The sequence below is a fragment of the Osmerus eperlanus genome, chromosome 21 (genome assembly GCF_963692335.1).
Source record: "Osmerus eperlanus chromosome 21, fOsmEpe2.1, whole genome shotgun sequence".
NCBI classification, from domain to species: domain Eukaryota; kingdom Metazoa; phylum Chordata; class Actinopteri; order Osmeriformes; family Osmeridae; genus Osmerus; species Osmerus eperlanus.
The window spans coordinates 4,585,996-4,603,304 of record NC_085038.1 but is presented as its reverse complement, the minus strand read 5'-3'; the positions used below and the strand labels follow the sequence as shown (position 1 = coordinate 4,603,304).

Below are 17,309 nucleotides of genomic sequence, written 5' to 3'. Positions count from 1 at the left end.
TATTTATTGACAGTAGAGAATTTGGATACAGTGTGATAAATACAAATCCACAAAAAAGTAAACAATGGACAGAAGTGTTATAGCTGAATGGTAATAATGAGTCAATAATTTGAAAACCATATAGACTTGATATATTGTAAACCTTCAGTTGCATTTTGGACCCATACACCTGTCTTAGTCCCAATAAAGGCACACAATAAACACTCAAACACTCATGAGAGCCAATTTTATTCAACCATTGAAAATATCGTAAGGGTGTAAGAGTTTGAAACTTAATGTCATGGAAACTTTCACAGATCATAAATTCCCCTGTGTTTAACTATCCCAGGCCCATTGCCGAAAATACTTTCAGGGCAAGTTTTTATTTCCCCTGATGCCAATTCCTTCACAAATGGTTTATTAAACTCCTAAATAGATCTATGTAATCATAACCAATAACCAAGACACACCAAAGAATACCAAAACACTTACGGATTTACTGTACAGGTGTCTTTCCAAACATGTATGATAAAGTAAATGAAGAGCTTTGCAAATCACTCAGGAAGAGCACCCTCCACATAATGTTTGAACTGTCTGTTCTGATCTCTGTTTCCAACTAGACAGATCTGGAGTGCTGATAGTTTGCACTGACCCAAATTTGAAAATGTTGTTCCTAGTCGAGTTAAAGCTTTAGACTTGCCTCAAGAGACTACTTCTCTGTGCTCAAAACATTAGTTTAACAACCAATTTGGTGGGTAGTGGTAAAATGTGTTGTGTTGTGGGCCTGTAGTTGTGTTTCTGTCTTTTTTTACCCAGTTTATCTGCGTCAAAGGCATACATTGTATGGTACATTGCTGGGAGTATATGGGGGAAGTCATGGTCATGGTGGCTGGCATGCAGTACAACACCAGGCCAAGTGCCAGCAGTGTTGGAGGGGATGTTATGACTTGTGTGTGCGCAGCTGCCAGCGCGCTCCACAGATGTCGTACTGGCATGGAACAATCCCTTAATTAAGGAGTTCCTCTGCCCCTCCCACCTCGAACTCCCTCACCACCAGTACCACTACTTTTTATACAAAGAGGAATCGCCGCCCCCCCCCCCCCCCCCCCCCCCCTCTTCCAGAGTCAATTGCAGCGCAGCTGGGCAGAGCCCCCTCTCTGAGGGATCAGTGACTCCACGAGGCCTCCAGTGTAGAATCATGATGTCATCAAGGCAGGGCGGGTCCCTCTCTCACCCAACCTACTATGTGTCACCCCCGTGTGTTCGGCTGCCGGGGATGGAAGGGGGGAAGGCAAAAGTAAATGATTGAATGTATTCCACATGTTCCAGTGTGGCAGGGAAAGATCTGATCAAAGCTGATTTTAGGTAAATCATCTGTAATTTCACTGTTTTTTGTGGCTGTTAATAACGGGCTCAAGTGATTTAAAACCTATGTAACATCTGGTCCTATCTAATTAATATACCTAAAACAGAAAGATTTAATAGTTTACTTATTTTTCAATAGGAAGACTTTCTTCTGAAGTCAGGTTAGTTGAGCATACAACCCTTGGCAAAGAGAAACCATGAGTAAAGCTCTCTCTAATGCCTTCTTGTAATCTAAATTGACCCTTATCACTTTACTCTCACCACTGTTTATTCAGTGATGTAATGAGTCCCTGGATTGGACTTCAGTCAATGTATTTCCTCCAGTCGGAAACATTCAAGCTTAACATAACTTGTTGACATATAGGCTATCCAAGACTGGGAAATGCACTGTGTATTGTCTGTCATGTGTTACATGAAATTGATCAAGGTAGGAAGTGTATATTACACTAAATTAATCACTTGACCCAAGAACGGTTTTCCTTCTATAGGAATGTAATTTGACTATGTCCCATGTTGTTAGTAATCCTCTTTAAAAAATGTATTAATTAAATACAATTTTATAAAACCTCTAGTAAATACACTACCCCGAGAAATTAATCTGAGATAAGAATGGTTCAGAAATCCTACAGCATGTCATCTTTTGTAGTGTATAACTTATAATTTAGTTAAAATCTTTCAGTATACCAAAATATCTGTATAACTCATGTCACTCATTATTACTCAAATTTAACTCATATTTTACTTGACTGTTAATTGCATGGTACTTTACATCTAAATCTTAACTATATTACTTACACCGTCACAGTTTATTTTCACAAGCACATTTTAGTTGCTCAAAAATGGTGCACTCCCAAAAGTAGTTAATATGTCATGGAAAGTTGTACAGACTGCACAGTAAGCAGTAATAATGTCGTGGGGTGTGGGTAGGGCACAGATGGTGATTCAACCCATGCATAACCTTTTGATATGATCCCTAAGCTCACCAACACACAGGATGTCAGCAGCCTGAATGTTAAATAACTGAATAAATTACTGAAATAATTCACAAGAAACGTAGAGTCAAAGGACGTCTGAAAGCAGTGTAAAAATATGTATTAAAATATGCATATGGTAAAAATTAAATGCAGGAATTAGTGCATCATCACTGACTAACAGAGGATATTCCCTCATATATACATGAGAAACAACGATCTAAGAAACTCTGGCTCCAATTTTCTGCCGATTTAATGTTGGCAGTAGACTTAAGTTTGGGCATGTGTATTGAGTACTTTGGCCATGTCTGTGTCTAATGTAATTTCCTATAACTGATTAAATCGGGCTATGTAGAGGTTTTCATGTAAATGCCATGTATTCATGTCAAGATAGATTTGTTAGTGAATTGGTGGGTGTCCTTTAGTTTAAAGCACATTGAATGAGTTTGCGTTGGGCCAGTAGATGGCAATCTGTCAGCAGCCCTGACAGTTCTGTACGGTAAACTACAGTCAAGATTAAAACATGAGAAACAAACCCGACTAATCTGACTCTAGTTAAGACATAAATCTACTGCAGACAAATTAAAGATTGTATCATTGGTAAATTGAAGTAAAGCCTTATGTACTGTATCCTTCAAATCTGCGACAGATCTCCCGAAAAATCATCCTTTTTCATTATTTCAGTCATCTAGCTTTCTCTTGACATTGATATATTTGAAAAAGTAAAAAAAATATAAAAAAAATAAAAATAAAAAACGGTTCAAAGGATCTTGCCAGAGAAACATGCTTTAACTTACATAGACAGTATCTTGGGACACTTATTAAGAGGGACTTCATAGTATAGTAATTGCTTAACAAGTGTTTAAGAACAAGTAAGGTACAGGTGTCTCAACAGCAATGTTGTATCAATAAGATAAATAGCATAAGCAAAATAATATATACCAAAGTACAATTTGTGAATTACATAGAACATATACATTTTAATCATAATGCTATTAAAGTGGTACATTAGGAGTAATTATCTGCTTGCTAAATATTTTTAGAATGTTTTTTTACATACTTTTGGACAAAGCTACTTCTAAATGTATCTAGAAACCCCACAATCTTTCAATCTTGAAACTTATCACAGCACTCACTCACAGTTCGAGATTTACATGTAAAGAATGACCACAGTTTAGAAAGTTTCAAAACCTGTACAGAGAACCCAAACTTTCAATGCTTTGCCTCTTACCTGTGCCATACGTCTATCCAACTCTCACTGATTGAAGCTCTATCCTTGGCCGTACTCTCAACTCTCTCATCGACTGTGGTGTGGACATTCCAGCAAGGAAACCAAACAATAAGAGATGTGCTCACTGCATGCTCCCTGCCCATAAGCATTACATCATCACCATGTCCTTATATGGAGCTTTATGCTCTACTGGCTCTCAATGGGGGTGTGCTCGTCGGTGTGTGTGTGTGTGTGCATGTGTGTGTGTGAGAGACATGGAGAGAGAGAGTGTCAACCAACGTGTGTGTGTCTTAAAAACCAGGAAAGAAAAGTGTGATGTGTGTAACATCTGCAATATCTGTTCTCTCTGTCAGTGCTTAAGAGAAGAAGAAACCAGAGAGCGAGGAGAGACAAGTGGTTTAGGCTACAGCATTTCCTTCTGGCTTTCCTCAGGAAAGGTCATTCATTCTGTCAATAAATGTGTCCGTAAAAGACCACTTAGTAAGACTCTGTGGGTGGATTATATATATATGTATTTTGATAAATAAATGTAAGTTGTCTTGGACACCATAGTACAGAATAATAAACAACTGTACATTCCATACTGTGCCTTGCTAATTAGTCTTAGTATCCAAATCAATACATCCACACTTATTACATATTAACTTATTTATACTCAATATATGTCAACATTGTGGTTTCGAATAATTCCAATTTGAAACAATAGGTTCAGTTGATTTTATGTAACAGTGATAGTGATAAACAGGATCACATTCCTTCTTTCATCTTCCTGTTGAAAAGCTCCTATTGTTCATTGGAAGAAAATCTACTGTTTGCTTGAACAGCAGAGAGAACTCAGCATCCGAACGGATTTACTGGGGCATCAGTCATGTTCATTAGGGTGAACCAAGGAAACATAGAGACATGTTCTGTCTGGAAAGTTCTAAATCACTTGATATGTCACAGTTTGTACAATGGCCTGGAGTCTGCTGCCAAACCAATGTAGGGAGAGTTGCCAAAAAGAAGGAAATAGAGATTCTCTGAGAACATCCAACATCATTTTGTTCTGTTGTCCAGAACAAATAGATGTCAGTCACCACACTAAAATAAAAAAGCCTTATGGAAAGTAAGGTTATTTATCCTATAGTATGTAATGCTGCTGTCTTTTGAGAGACTTTCAAAATACTTGATTGTCACATACTACTTTGTAATAGATTGCCGAACGGATGTCTCAGCTTCTTACTTGTTTACCCCCAAAATAAATAGTTTGTTGGAACAAACACACACCTCTAAATAGAGACCCAAAATAGATCTGCCTAGTTACCGAATTTGGACATTTCCAAAGGCTTTAGGGCTCAAACAAGCCAGATGTTCAGATTTATCTGTAACAGTTGGCCACACAAACAAGTTAGCTTTGTGAACATCTTCCAAATGGCAAATAATGGCAAAATTAAGCTGTATTATGCAACGTTCTGGTGCAAGCTCTTCCTCTGACACAGTGACGAGAAATGTTAAGTGCGAGGATTGGGCCTGTTTCAATAACTTGTGTGTTTTCCCCAGAACAGTTTTTGGCCACCTCATGCTGGAGCATGGGCTCCTCAACCTCATGATCCAGTGTCATATATGCATCAGTACAAAATGTGAAGTCTTTTGTAGACACAACTAGTCACAAGTTCCGAACCGTGCATTGCTAAGTGTTGTGGAGAGGAAAAACTAAGCATATCCTTTCTGTTTCCCTCCAAAACCTTAATGAGCTATTGTAACAGACGTGGCCTTGCTCCATCAGAGGTACACTCGGCCGATGTTCGCCCCTCACAGGGATGGAACCCGCCACCTCTGACATCCCATGCGCGAACAACTACCAGCTACGCCAACGAAAAGCTAGCTATTCGCTGGCGCGGGTGGCCAGCTACATACCTGAGGAGTGAGTTTAACCGATCAACACCGGCTACACTATTGTATCGGTCGAACCAAATAATCAGGCCTGGCGAAGCCCAGTCAGCTGGTCTTACCTGAGTGACTATAGTCTTCTAGAGCAGTGTTTCTCAAACCTGTCCTCAAGTACCACCTGTCCTGCATGTTTTAGATGTTTCCCTGCTCCAACACACCTGATTCAAATGCATGTTCGTTACCAGGCTTCTACAGAGCTAGATAACGCCCCATTTATTTGAATCAGGCGTGTTGGAGCAGGGAAACATCTAAAACATGGTGGTACTTGAGGACAGGTTTGAGAACCACTGTTCTAGAGGAAGAAGATTCATCTTTTTATGTATTATGTGGTACACACACAACCATATAGGGTGTGCCCCATGCAGTAATTGAACCCCGGAAGGTCTTGCTGTGAGGCGGCAGAGCACGGCTCTATCGATGTCTCGGACGCACTCTCCTTCATGACTGCAGCGAGTGTTCAGACTGCAGGCTGAGACACCCGTTTGTGAAGAGACTAGTGCTACAACATAGCTGCCTGCGGCCTGATCACCTGACACATGACATCACTGGCTCATAATCAACTCCACATGTTTCGCTCGCTCCCCCTTCCTCCCTCTCTCTCTCTTTCTCAAACCTCTGCATGATTTACATAGTTCAACCGCTGAGTGAGTTTTATGAGATTCATGTACACACGCGTTTGAAGTTAATGTTTATGTCATACACCAGGGGCCTCTGTGTTTAACCCTCGTGCTGCCTTCGGGTCACATGACCCAAAGGTTCATAACGAACCATCGTTGTGTTTACCCAATTTTACCCAATACAAAAACAAATAAAAACAATTTTCTTTTAACCATTCCAATGTGGGGGGTCTGAGACAGCCCGACAGTTAAAAGAAAATGCTTCACTTTGTTTTTGTATGAGGTAAATTTGTCGCAATACGACGGTGGGTCACAATGACTGATGGGTCAGAATGACCCGAAGATAACACAAGGGTTGAGAGGGGACATCCTGATTGGCTCATATCCTGTGTGTTTACCAAGTACCAAGTACCAATCACTAATTGTGTTTACAGCTGTTGACTTGCTATTTCTCCCTTTCTCTCTCTCTCTCTCTATACACATATTTGTATAGTGTATATATCTATATTGATATTTTAGCTGTCATTATGCAACATTGAGAAGGTTCAGGTTTACTATTTCCTAAACACACATATATACATACAGTATTTGTTTCTCTTTCAAACAGAATGTGAACCTGAATCTTATCTATGTTGCATAATGAACAGCTACAGTCAGTGAGCTGTGACCTGACAAACTATAATTCAGAGCCATATAACTGTTATATATCTGTGTGTGTGTGTGTGTGTGTGTGTGTGTCCATAATGTGTGTAGACATCAGGATATATGTCTGATGCTGGGCACAGCTGATAATGATTACTGCTGGGAGTGTTTGGACTTTGATGCCCCCGGGGTACAACAGAGGATGCTCCAATAACTGTTTTCACAACCACTTGCTTGAGCTCAGCTAGACATCAGACAGTGTGGGATTGTGCCTCTCGCCCCCCTCTTCAAATGACTTGTTAGCTCCCCATGCAGAGAAGCCAGAGGCTGGCTCCAGCTAACCTCCATAAATAACCACTTGCTACAAATAGCCCAAGTCCCAAACTGGTGGGTTTTTTTTTGAATTTGGTTAAGACCCCTGAAGAGTGAGCCAATTGTTTTCCAGGTCAGTAAAAGATGTCCTATAAAAACACTGATGAATGGATCAATGGATGATACTATTAGCCTTAAGTCTCCTTGTCCCAGCACTGGCCATACAACCCAATCAAGCCCATTCCCTGTAGCATCAATGCTTAGTTTACAGTTAGTGTCTGTGGACAGGAAACAGAGAGTGTGTAAACACCTATTATAAAAGGAACCAACACTCCCTGCTTTATCCTTAGATACACTCAGCTGTTGCCATGCTTAACATCACAGGCTACATCATCGCCTGAAAGATGAGAAAAAGATGCCAAGAATATGAAGCTGCCATTTAAAATGTCTGGCCACTCCCTTTTCTACCCCTACTGTGTGTCTAAGTAGCAGTACAAACGTCTGGTGTTCCCTCCAGTCTCAGCTTGAAACAATACTGAGGTAAAATTTGTGCAATTAGCATACCTGTATACTTCAAAGTCTTCACGGCTGGCGCCCCCCTCAATTACCCAACAAACCTACAGTAAACACTTGTTTATTCCCCTCCAAGAGAGAGAGAGAGAGAGAGAGAGAGAGAGAGAGCGAGAGCGAGAGCGAGAGCGAGAGCGAGAGCGAGAGAGATATGCTGATAGAAGGCTATTATCTTATATGTCTAAACACTGCTGGGTTATTATATACAGAGGAAATGATTTCCCAATCTATTCATTCTTTTGCGATTGCACTGGGGGAGAAACTCACAAGCAGGAGGTTCTCTGTTAGTAAATAAGCCCTCTGTCATCCAACATCACCACATAGCTATGTCAAAACAGAGGCAGTCAAGTGGACATTTTTGTCTCTTCCTTGTAAACAGTTCTAATTATAGATGGCAATGACGGTTTTGCTGAATGTTTCAATCGTTAGTTACCTACTGAACACATAGCCTGTTTTCAATTAGGAGAAGGAACAGACACACAGTAAACTAATTGTGGTTAGCCAGTCTCTCTCTCTCTCTCTCTCTCTCTCTCTCTCTCTCTCTCTCTCTCTCTCTCTCTCTCTCTCTCTCTCTCTCTCTCTCTCTCTCTCTCTCTCTCTCTCTCTCTCTCTCATGTCAATGAAGATTCACCCATGCCAACATGTGATCTTTAATCAAAGTGTGGCAAGATTTTGGACAGTTTAACAGAACAGTCCACCCAATGACACAGGGATTGTTCAGCTTTGCTTCCATCACACACACACACCGCACACACATACATTTCCCCTGTCCACTCAGCATTTCCACTAAAGCTAGCCAACAGATTGCTCCAGACCCTCCCTTCCACACCACAGATAAACATGTAAGCGTTTGTATTCAACTAAGAATGTAAATGATAGTGATTTGATAACCAGGCTTGACACTCACTGGTGTTCAGTAAAAAGCGACAAGTCTGTCGGACTGTGATAAATGTTTTAGTTGTTTGTAGGGGGGTGAGATTACAGCTTTGTCTAGGCAATTACATCATTTCCTTCTGATTCTTTCCCTATTTGGCCAGCAGCTTTTCTAAACAAGTGAGTTATAAGGAGAGACATACTGTATACTCAGAGTTACAGAGACTGAGACATAGTTAGTCAACAGTACAGTTCACGTACTGTGTATAATCTTGATCAAGTACTGTAGTAGGAGATCATTGACCGTGTCAAGGGCCTGTCTGACATGAGGGGATCGACTCTGAGATATTAATGAGAGCTCCCTTGACTCTTGCAGGTCTGTTCTGTGGCTGATGTCATAGTTTGGGACATAGCTGTTCTCACCTCAGTGACAAGACACAACAGATGGTTTGGATTTGTTCTGGCCCTTTGGTAGAGCACAGGAGGGTGCTCTCTCTATCCGGCCAGTGGGAAACCTCCGAGAGATCTGAGAATGGTCTGGAAAGCAACCTTGTTATCATTCCGATGCATTTATATTGCATTTTTTGACAACTTGAAATATGCTCCCTGACATAAAACACATCTATATTGCTTTTTTCCTTTTCCATTTCAAAGTGTTGTGTTGCCTTTGGGGCACGTAAATACTGTGAAGATTTCTAAATTTCACGATTTGATTGGGGTTGGAGATTTATGTTTTTAACTATTTACTGTGAGTAAGCATCTTAGTCAAGATTGCTAGAACCCTAAAAGTATATCAGATTTTTCATGTTATTTTGGGGCAATCAACTGCCAGTAATATATGGGTACATGAAACATGAGATCATAATGTTCTTTGTTAAAAAAAAAAAGTGTACTTTAGACATGAAGTCATGGTATAATTAAATCAAATTAGAGATCCAGCCATAGTGTTTAAGCACTATTTAATTCTCATGTGCTTGCTTGTCTATGTCACTACCTTCCATGCAGACTCAAACTTTATGGCTATTGGCTAAACTCATTGCATGATGTCATTTGAAGGATGAGTAGAACGAGGGAGAAAAAAGGGAGAATGATGGAGGAAAGGAGGCTGGACTAATGTTCATGTCTTCTAATTTGGCATCACAACTCCAGAATGGAATAATTACAATACTGTAAACAAACATGTTTACATAATGCAAAGAATGAAAGAAAATGTTGGTCGTTTTTGTCTATGTTTAGGGTTTGTCTCAAACTCTCTAGATGTTCACCAGGCTCTGTGATAAAAAGGTGAAAACCTGACTTATCCTCTTGACATTGAAACTTCCCAGTTGCCCTTTTAACTTAAGCCAACTGTTTGGCATGGCTCCCGAAATGCTATAGCCAGCTTTAAAATGTCTTTGAACCCGTCCTCTCTCCAGCCCCCACTCATAAATGTAAGGCACTTTTTTCACAGCCAGGGTATTACCTTATTTGTGACCCCTCTGAGTTTACCTCAGATATCAGCTTCTGGAGTCAGACCCAGTAAGACCATGTGTTCATTGTGTGAGAAGAGAAGAGCAAAACTTAAAAAAAAAAAATATATATATATACAGGGGGTTATGATGGTGGTGGGTTCAGTTTCATCATTCTAATCTTAAAGTGAAGTCAGCGTATGATACCTAATCCCTAGTGATCCCCTCTGGCCCCAATGTTCTGTTCCTTTATCCTTTAATGTTCCAAGTAGTGTCACACAAATTGGCCCTTACTTATGTTACCCTTGGGGAGTATATTTTGTACACTGTGTTTTTGGGTCCTGTGCGGTGAAACCACTGAAAACAACAAGAGATTAGCATTACAAAGAAATTTTGCAGATTACTTTATAATTATGTTTTTGAGAAGAACAAAACATGTTTGGATGAAATCAAATCCACTCTGCATTTGGATTATATTTACAGCCATGTATTATTATTGCCCGAATAATTAACTGAGCCAATAGACTTGCAGTTTACAACCGTTAAATGAATTAAATGCTTCCTCTACAGTTTCTATAAAAATGTGACAAGTTCTATGTTAATCCATGCATGTCTAAATTTCATAAGCAATTTTCCGTATAAAGATTGGTTGGCTATGAACAGTTTGATACATCATGTTTCAGTTACTGTAAGCCCATGTGGCAATGATTAATAACCTCCTTTGTCAACATTTTATAATGTAATTATAAATTAATAGTTTAAATAATAATTTTGCTGCAACATTCTCAATTACTACTACAAGAGGCACTCTATATCATGGTATTTTTAACATTACAAAATAGCAAAGAAAAGATTATACTTCTGATGTTCAATCCTACTGTATGTTGGAGGAATAGTCCATCATCAATCATGTGAAACACCTCACATTAAACCTTGCCAAGACATAAGGAGGAACGAAATTTAAGACCCAACAGTGTCTCTTTAGTGCTTAGTCCTCCAATGGATGGATTGGGACAGTGTGATCCTTCAAACAGATCCATTGTTACTTGCCAACGAGTCCAGCCCAAATATTTTAGTTTTGGTTTCTATATCCCGCCTTGACATCCGACCACCTCAATCTCGACAGGCAGTGTTGGGCTTCAGGATATGGCCTTGAATCTATTTCTCCCATGGTAACCCACCTCCTTCCACCCCCACTTCAGTTTCAGCTCTATTCAACTTGGACTTGAAACACTGGAAAGTCGACACTTGTAAATTCCCCAAATTGATGAATGTGGGTGGGGAAAGTTACAGAAAGGAGCATGAGAAAGCCAATCTACCTCTTCTCAAACAAAGGGTGCATTCACAACGAGCAAGTAAACAACACAATGATCTTTTTGACAACCCTATTGAGTCTGCATCAGTTGAGCTCCGTCAAGGAAAAGTGAATTGAGGCCCCATCCCTGTACGTGTTAGTAATTAACTGGTCTTACCTAGTGTTGTTTCCTAACACACACAAAAAAAGATTTTAAACAAATCTAATTAACCACTTTCAGAAGCTCTGTTTGACACCACAGTGCCAGGAACCCACTAACTGGTAATCCAAATAACAGGAATATGGCAAGCAATATACAATAGTTTTCTTGCAATCATTTAGAATTTTCAGTTAATATGACATTGTTCTGAATTTATAATAATTATAACGTGTTTATTTAGCAGACGCTATCATGCAAAACAATGTGCAGGGGAATTTCAACCTGAGACCTCTTAATGTACAGTCAAATCTTAAATCACTGAGCTATACCTGTACCATGTACCTTGTCTATGAAGCTGTCATATTTTGGACCATATACTGTGATGATTTGCAGTTCCTGGGAAGAGAACAATCTGGAGTATTTCAATAAAACTTGTGAAAGCCTCAACAAACTCAACAGCAGCTGAAATAAACCATAACACCTTACCTCAGTGGCAACTAATGACAAAGACAAGCAAAACCTGCTCACAACTGGCCTTGTCACTGTATGTTACAAGCAGTTCTCTAGGACATGTCTGGTTTCTTACTGCTGGTTGTCACTCCACTTGAAACAATACAGAACAATGAACTGGCCCATGTTTGTCAGCACTTTAAACATATAAAAATCTCTCTGTGATCTTCCAATGAAACAACAAGGAACATTAGCACATTCGTTTGCACAATTCAACTGGAGCCGGACGGAGAACGCCTTCACCGTGATAAGAGATTTCAACTGGCAGCTTTAGGGCCTTTTTCTTCGTCCATATTTCACTCACTATCTTGACACCATGTTGGCACTACTAGGAGCACAAGCACAGCCTCATTGTTCAGACACAGCAGCTGCCAGCCTGAAGGACGTCATGTCCAAATTCTCACTGTCGTTTCCTTCCAGGCTGACAAAACCAGAGGGAAAAAAATGTCCTAGTGTTTTCCTCTATTGCAACTTTTGCCAAGTCGTAATTCAAGAGTTATCCTGTAATGTCTCTGAAACTATGATAAATTAGATAACCCTGCCTGGTTGGTAAAAGTACCCTCCACGTGTCATTATTGGAATATTTGCTCTTCAGTTTTTTGTATTCTCCGTCTTTGGCTTCGGTAGTAACATTACATGGTTCACAGAAAGTGCAGGAAATAGATTCTATGTTCTGTTTCTTTACTCGGACAGACTTGAACTTTCAGTAGAAATATACTGCTTGACCAACCCTGTTGATGACTATTGACTGATTGTTGACTGACTATTTAGCTCTTTAGTTCATAATATAACATTGGCCTCCACTTTAGAAAACAATCCCTCAAGTGATATTGAAGCCAGCTGAAGGCATCACTTTTTTTATTCTTGACAGTGACACAAACTTGGCAAATCTACGCAAGTTTAAATTGAAGATGCAAAATGTGATACATGATAGTTCAGCCAAAAATTCCAAAATTGGCCACAGAACTGGTCAGGTAGTGTAATTTACTGGGGCCCACACACATCCCTGTATGGTAGACTTTCTGTATTTTTCAATCAAACCCCCACAGAAATCTCTGCCATATTTAGTCCTTTATTTTCCATGACCTTATCTTTGGGAAATGCCATCCAGTGTGATAACCAGGGAAGACTATTCCCTTTAATCGTGTATTCCTTACAAGGCATTACCCCTCAACAAAAACTGGAGAACGAGGGAAAATAATACGAGCTGTGAGGCTGCTGTGGCTGGTGGGGTAATCATTGCATTCTCTCAGGGATCTGTAATCACATGAAGCCATACAGTGATGGCTCCCTGGACCTAAATACCTTTTACATTTATGGAGGTAAAGAAGGATTTTCTGTCAGCTCTACAAACAAAGCAGAAACACACTCTTTAAACTGGACTTTCATGTGGGTCTCAGTCGTACTCCACCCCATTGAAACACACGCTGAGTTGGGATCTGCAGGATGAAGGGATTGCAAAGATGCTGCTCTTTGAGTATTAGGTGACGTGAAAAGTCTGTATTATAAACGGAAATCTATTTGCTACTAAGGCAGAATGCTAAAATGCCTTGAGTTTAGCTTCTGCTAGTTAGTGTTAGCTAAATAACAAGCAAACAAACCGGCTAATCTAAATGATCAGCAAGCGGCTGGAGTTACAGAACTTCAAGTGGAACACTTTGATCACAGTGGTCTTATCGAACAGATTTTAACTTCAGTGATTCTTTGGTTTCCCATGGCTGAGTGAATGGGACAATCCAGTCACTATCTGGACGTAATAGAAGGAGGAGGAGGTAGGGGGGGGGGGGGGGGGGGGGCAGGGTGGGGGGGGCAAGGTGGCTGGCAGACTAGTCGAAGTTAGCACAATCAGGAATTGGCTCACTTTTTCCAAAGTGTCCAAAACCACGCCTGTCTGAAACAGTGACATTAGTGAGACACTCAAGAAGGCCATGAAGGGGAAAGAGAAGCTTGTGTAGTATCCATTCCAGAGCATCTCAAATAAAAGCATGAACATAAACATATTTTACAACAAACACATCTGTGTAAAATGTGTTCACATGGAAATAGTGATGAGTTTGTTTGGGCAATTCAGTGTCTTCGAGGCAATTAAGTATTTTCTTTATTTTTTGAAGGAATTGGTAAATGTGTCATATTTGTGTGATTCCTGATGGTCACCGTCACACAAAGCAAGGCTAAAACATACATTTCATGTCAAGTAGGGTTTCGTGATTTACATGTTGCACGCAGTCACTTGATGAATTCTTCATGCCCTGGTAATCAGCGGTAAAAAACTAAAAGAATGTACAGTATGCTCGAGTGAAAACCATTTGGGAAGTCCTCAGAATACAGGTGTGCAATTCTGAAGAGTCATGACAGACATAAGAACCTTGGCTGTGGGCTCAGGAATCCAATTTGTCAGCTAGATGAATGATGTTTTTGATGCCAGTCTTTTCAACGAGCACTGGAGTGATGGTGTCTGTTGTACATGGACCAGACATGCAGTTGTAAAGTTGTGAAGGTGGATGCTGCTCACGCTTGCAGCAAGAAATGGGCAGCTGGCTGACATCTTCCTGTAACAGAGCGATTTGTAGCAGATATGCACATACATGGAAAGTTCACTACCTAGCCTGAAGCAAAAGTGTAAGGTGGTCATAAATAATAATGGATTCAAGATAGCAAATGGACACGCAATGTACTATTTTCAAAGAGTAAGGGAGGCAGGACTGGATAATAAGCATCTCTGGCAACGATGACATCACAATGGAATGTTCCACATGCACCTGAATGATGTCATTGCTGAAATAACACAACTGCACAAAAATACTGAGCTACCTGAGACTGGGAAACCTTTGGGAGGGGCAGAATGCTATAAGCAAATATTATATCTGTGTTTTCAGCCTTGGGACGTTTGAGTGCTATTTTGCAAGATAAATTAAACGTCCAAAGAGAACATTTGAATCAAGTTGCAGGGTCAGGGTATGTGGGTGTGTGTATGCTTGAGCGTATGCATGTGTGTGCTTAAGTTATGTTTGCTGCAACATCTGCTCATGGTTAGAGTGGAGCTAGACTCTCACATCCCTGGCCTGTTGTAGCAGGCTTGCAGCAGTGAGGTCATCAGCCCTGGACGGCAGCTCAATAGCCATTGAGGGGGGGGGTACCGGTTGACCCATAACCCCCCCAGATTAACATGCTTCTTGGGCTTCCCAAGGAGGGGTCACCCAACAGTCGGAGGCTCAGAGCCATGAAACAAGGTCAAAATAAAAAGAAGTAGAGTGTGTGAGGGAGAAAGAAAGAGAGGACCATGGTGTCTGTTCCCAAAGCTGTCTACACATAGCCTACAGAGTATGTAATCACCGCCACAGCTTGCCAGGACCCAGGAAAGGAAATGATTACATCCAGCTAAAATGCGTTGTACAACAATGGATTAACAAGCGTGAAATTAAAACCCGGTGCAGAGCTGTGCTCTTCAAACAGGCCAGCCACGACCCAGCTTGTGGCTTTGATAACAGAGACAGTTGTTGTTACCCTCTTCAGAGAAGTGATAAGTAGTTCCTTTTAGAAGCTGAATGTTCCGGAGTTCACTGTTTTTCTAACCTCCGTGGCTGGGTCTTAGGGAGGAAAGAGCTTTTAAGAACAGAAGCCGTAACAGCACTCACTGAGGTCCGTGAATGGCTGGATGGCTGTGTGCTGCAGTATCTACTTCTGCTCAATTCGGCTCAATTTAATCCATAAACAAAGGAATGCCAAAAAAGACATTACGAGGTTCCATGTTGGTTTACATCCAACCGATTTCATAGGCTTTAAAATGATCAAGCAGTGCCCTACTTTGCTGATTTTGAACAAGGAAACGAGACACTAAACACTGTACATCCTCCCATGACAGCTGCCAGCCTCGCTACACTGAGCCTACATAAAAACTCCAAACAACTCCTAAAGGTCAGAGACACAGGGATATTTGATAGCATGAAATGGTAAAGCATAACTCTTAATTACCCGGATTAGACCAATGAAAAGGCTAATCTCTCTTCAGAGGATTGTCTAGACAAACAACCTGGGATTAGAAGAAGTAAAAGAACACCTAAGAAACACACATTTACTCTGCTGATGTAACGTAGCTCTCTGTTAGACAAACATAGAGCAGAGTCCCTGAGCAGAGATTGATGACGATGGCAGATGTAGAGAAACCTTCAGCACAGCTCATTTGTTCTCTCACTCCTTCTTTCAAATACAGAAACTTGTTTTCACACTCATTCACACACACACACACACACACACATATCCATGTCCACTGCAGCCAAATGTCCTCTGGCAGACTTGTAGCCTCCCTGCACAAAAAAAAAGAAGGTCCGTCCGTTTCCATGACAACCTGACAACTTGTTGAACATGAGCTATAATTAATGCTTCTCCAAGTCATTGTATTCCTTGCCTTTTTTCACCCCATATAAATCTTTCGCTTTTGCTCAACGGGATAATTAACATGACCCTGGACAGATGACTGTTTTTCATGGCGGCCTCTCTTTCCTGACATGCTCAGTGACGGAGCGCAGGCCCTCATCCTCATCACCACTATTAAGCCAAATAAAACTGTACGCCAACACAGCACAGATAATGCTGCCACCAGAGACAGACCACTTCTGTGGGCTACCTGCCACTGATCTGTACCCTGTGAGCCTGAGAGGGGTTTGGCAAGTGTGTGAAGTATCTGAGGCAGCGGGGAGAGCTCTTTCTTACCTCAGCTGTAGAGGTATCAAGGGTGGTATATCACACCACCCTTGTTCAACTGTTTTTTCACCGTGTCAAGATTCTTAATCGAACATGATTAGATTACCTATGACATTACTGTAACCGACCTGCACGTACAGTACCCTCCATTCAGGTTCACACCGATTTACACTGAAGGACATTTCCTCAAATTTCATTTCCTCCCTTATCGCGCGTTGTAACAGTGTTAGTGTTCGCTTCCCCTTTGACTTGATACTTCCAATGTTTCTGCCTAATAAAGACATTCACATTTGAGCCCCTAGACTAGGCCAGCGTATGTGTTTGTGGAAGCGTTAGTGAAACACTGCTATAACAACGACACAGGGAAGTTTCATTCTGGGCCAAGTCTTTAGGCCAAGTTATGTTCCAGCTGTTGTGTCCAGCCAACAAAAGTCACATTTCCTGTCCAAGAGTGGGTCATGGGTGAACTATTTCACAATTATAACAGGGTAACAGTCTGTACCTCTGTTCAAATAAATTAAAAGATTTGGATTTGTTGCTTGCAATCATCTTACGCTGTCGTCGATTTCTTGTGATGCTCGGCAGCTGTTGTTTCATTATTTTTTGAAGGTGCTTTGAAGCTAGAAACTAAAGACTTCTTATAAACTGTAGTTCCTTTGCTTCAGGGTAACATGTTTCAACAGAACTGAAGTTAGCTCATTTTCAAG

General features: G+C 40.8%; 1 protein-coding gene across 4 annotated transcripts in view; it reads right to left on the bottom strand.

The window, feature by feature from the left end:
* The window catches only part of filip1l (filamin A interacting protein 1-like), a 39,667-nt gene that overhangs the window by 6,477 nt on the left and 15,881 nt on the right, over positions 1 to 17,309 (bottom strand). Inside the window, exon 1 of one of the 4 annotated variants that reach the window (XM_062446414.1) lies at positions 3,547 to 3,660. The exons of the other annotated variants lie outside the window; for them this stretch is intronic. The gene's annotated coding sequence lies outside the window, so the exon portion shown is untranslated. Of the gene's footprint in view, positions 1 to 3,546; positions 3,661 to 17,309 lie in introns of those variants that run through there. 4 annotated transcript variants of the gene reach the window in all.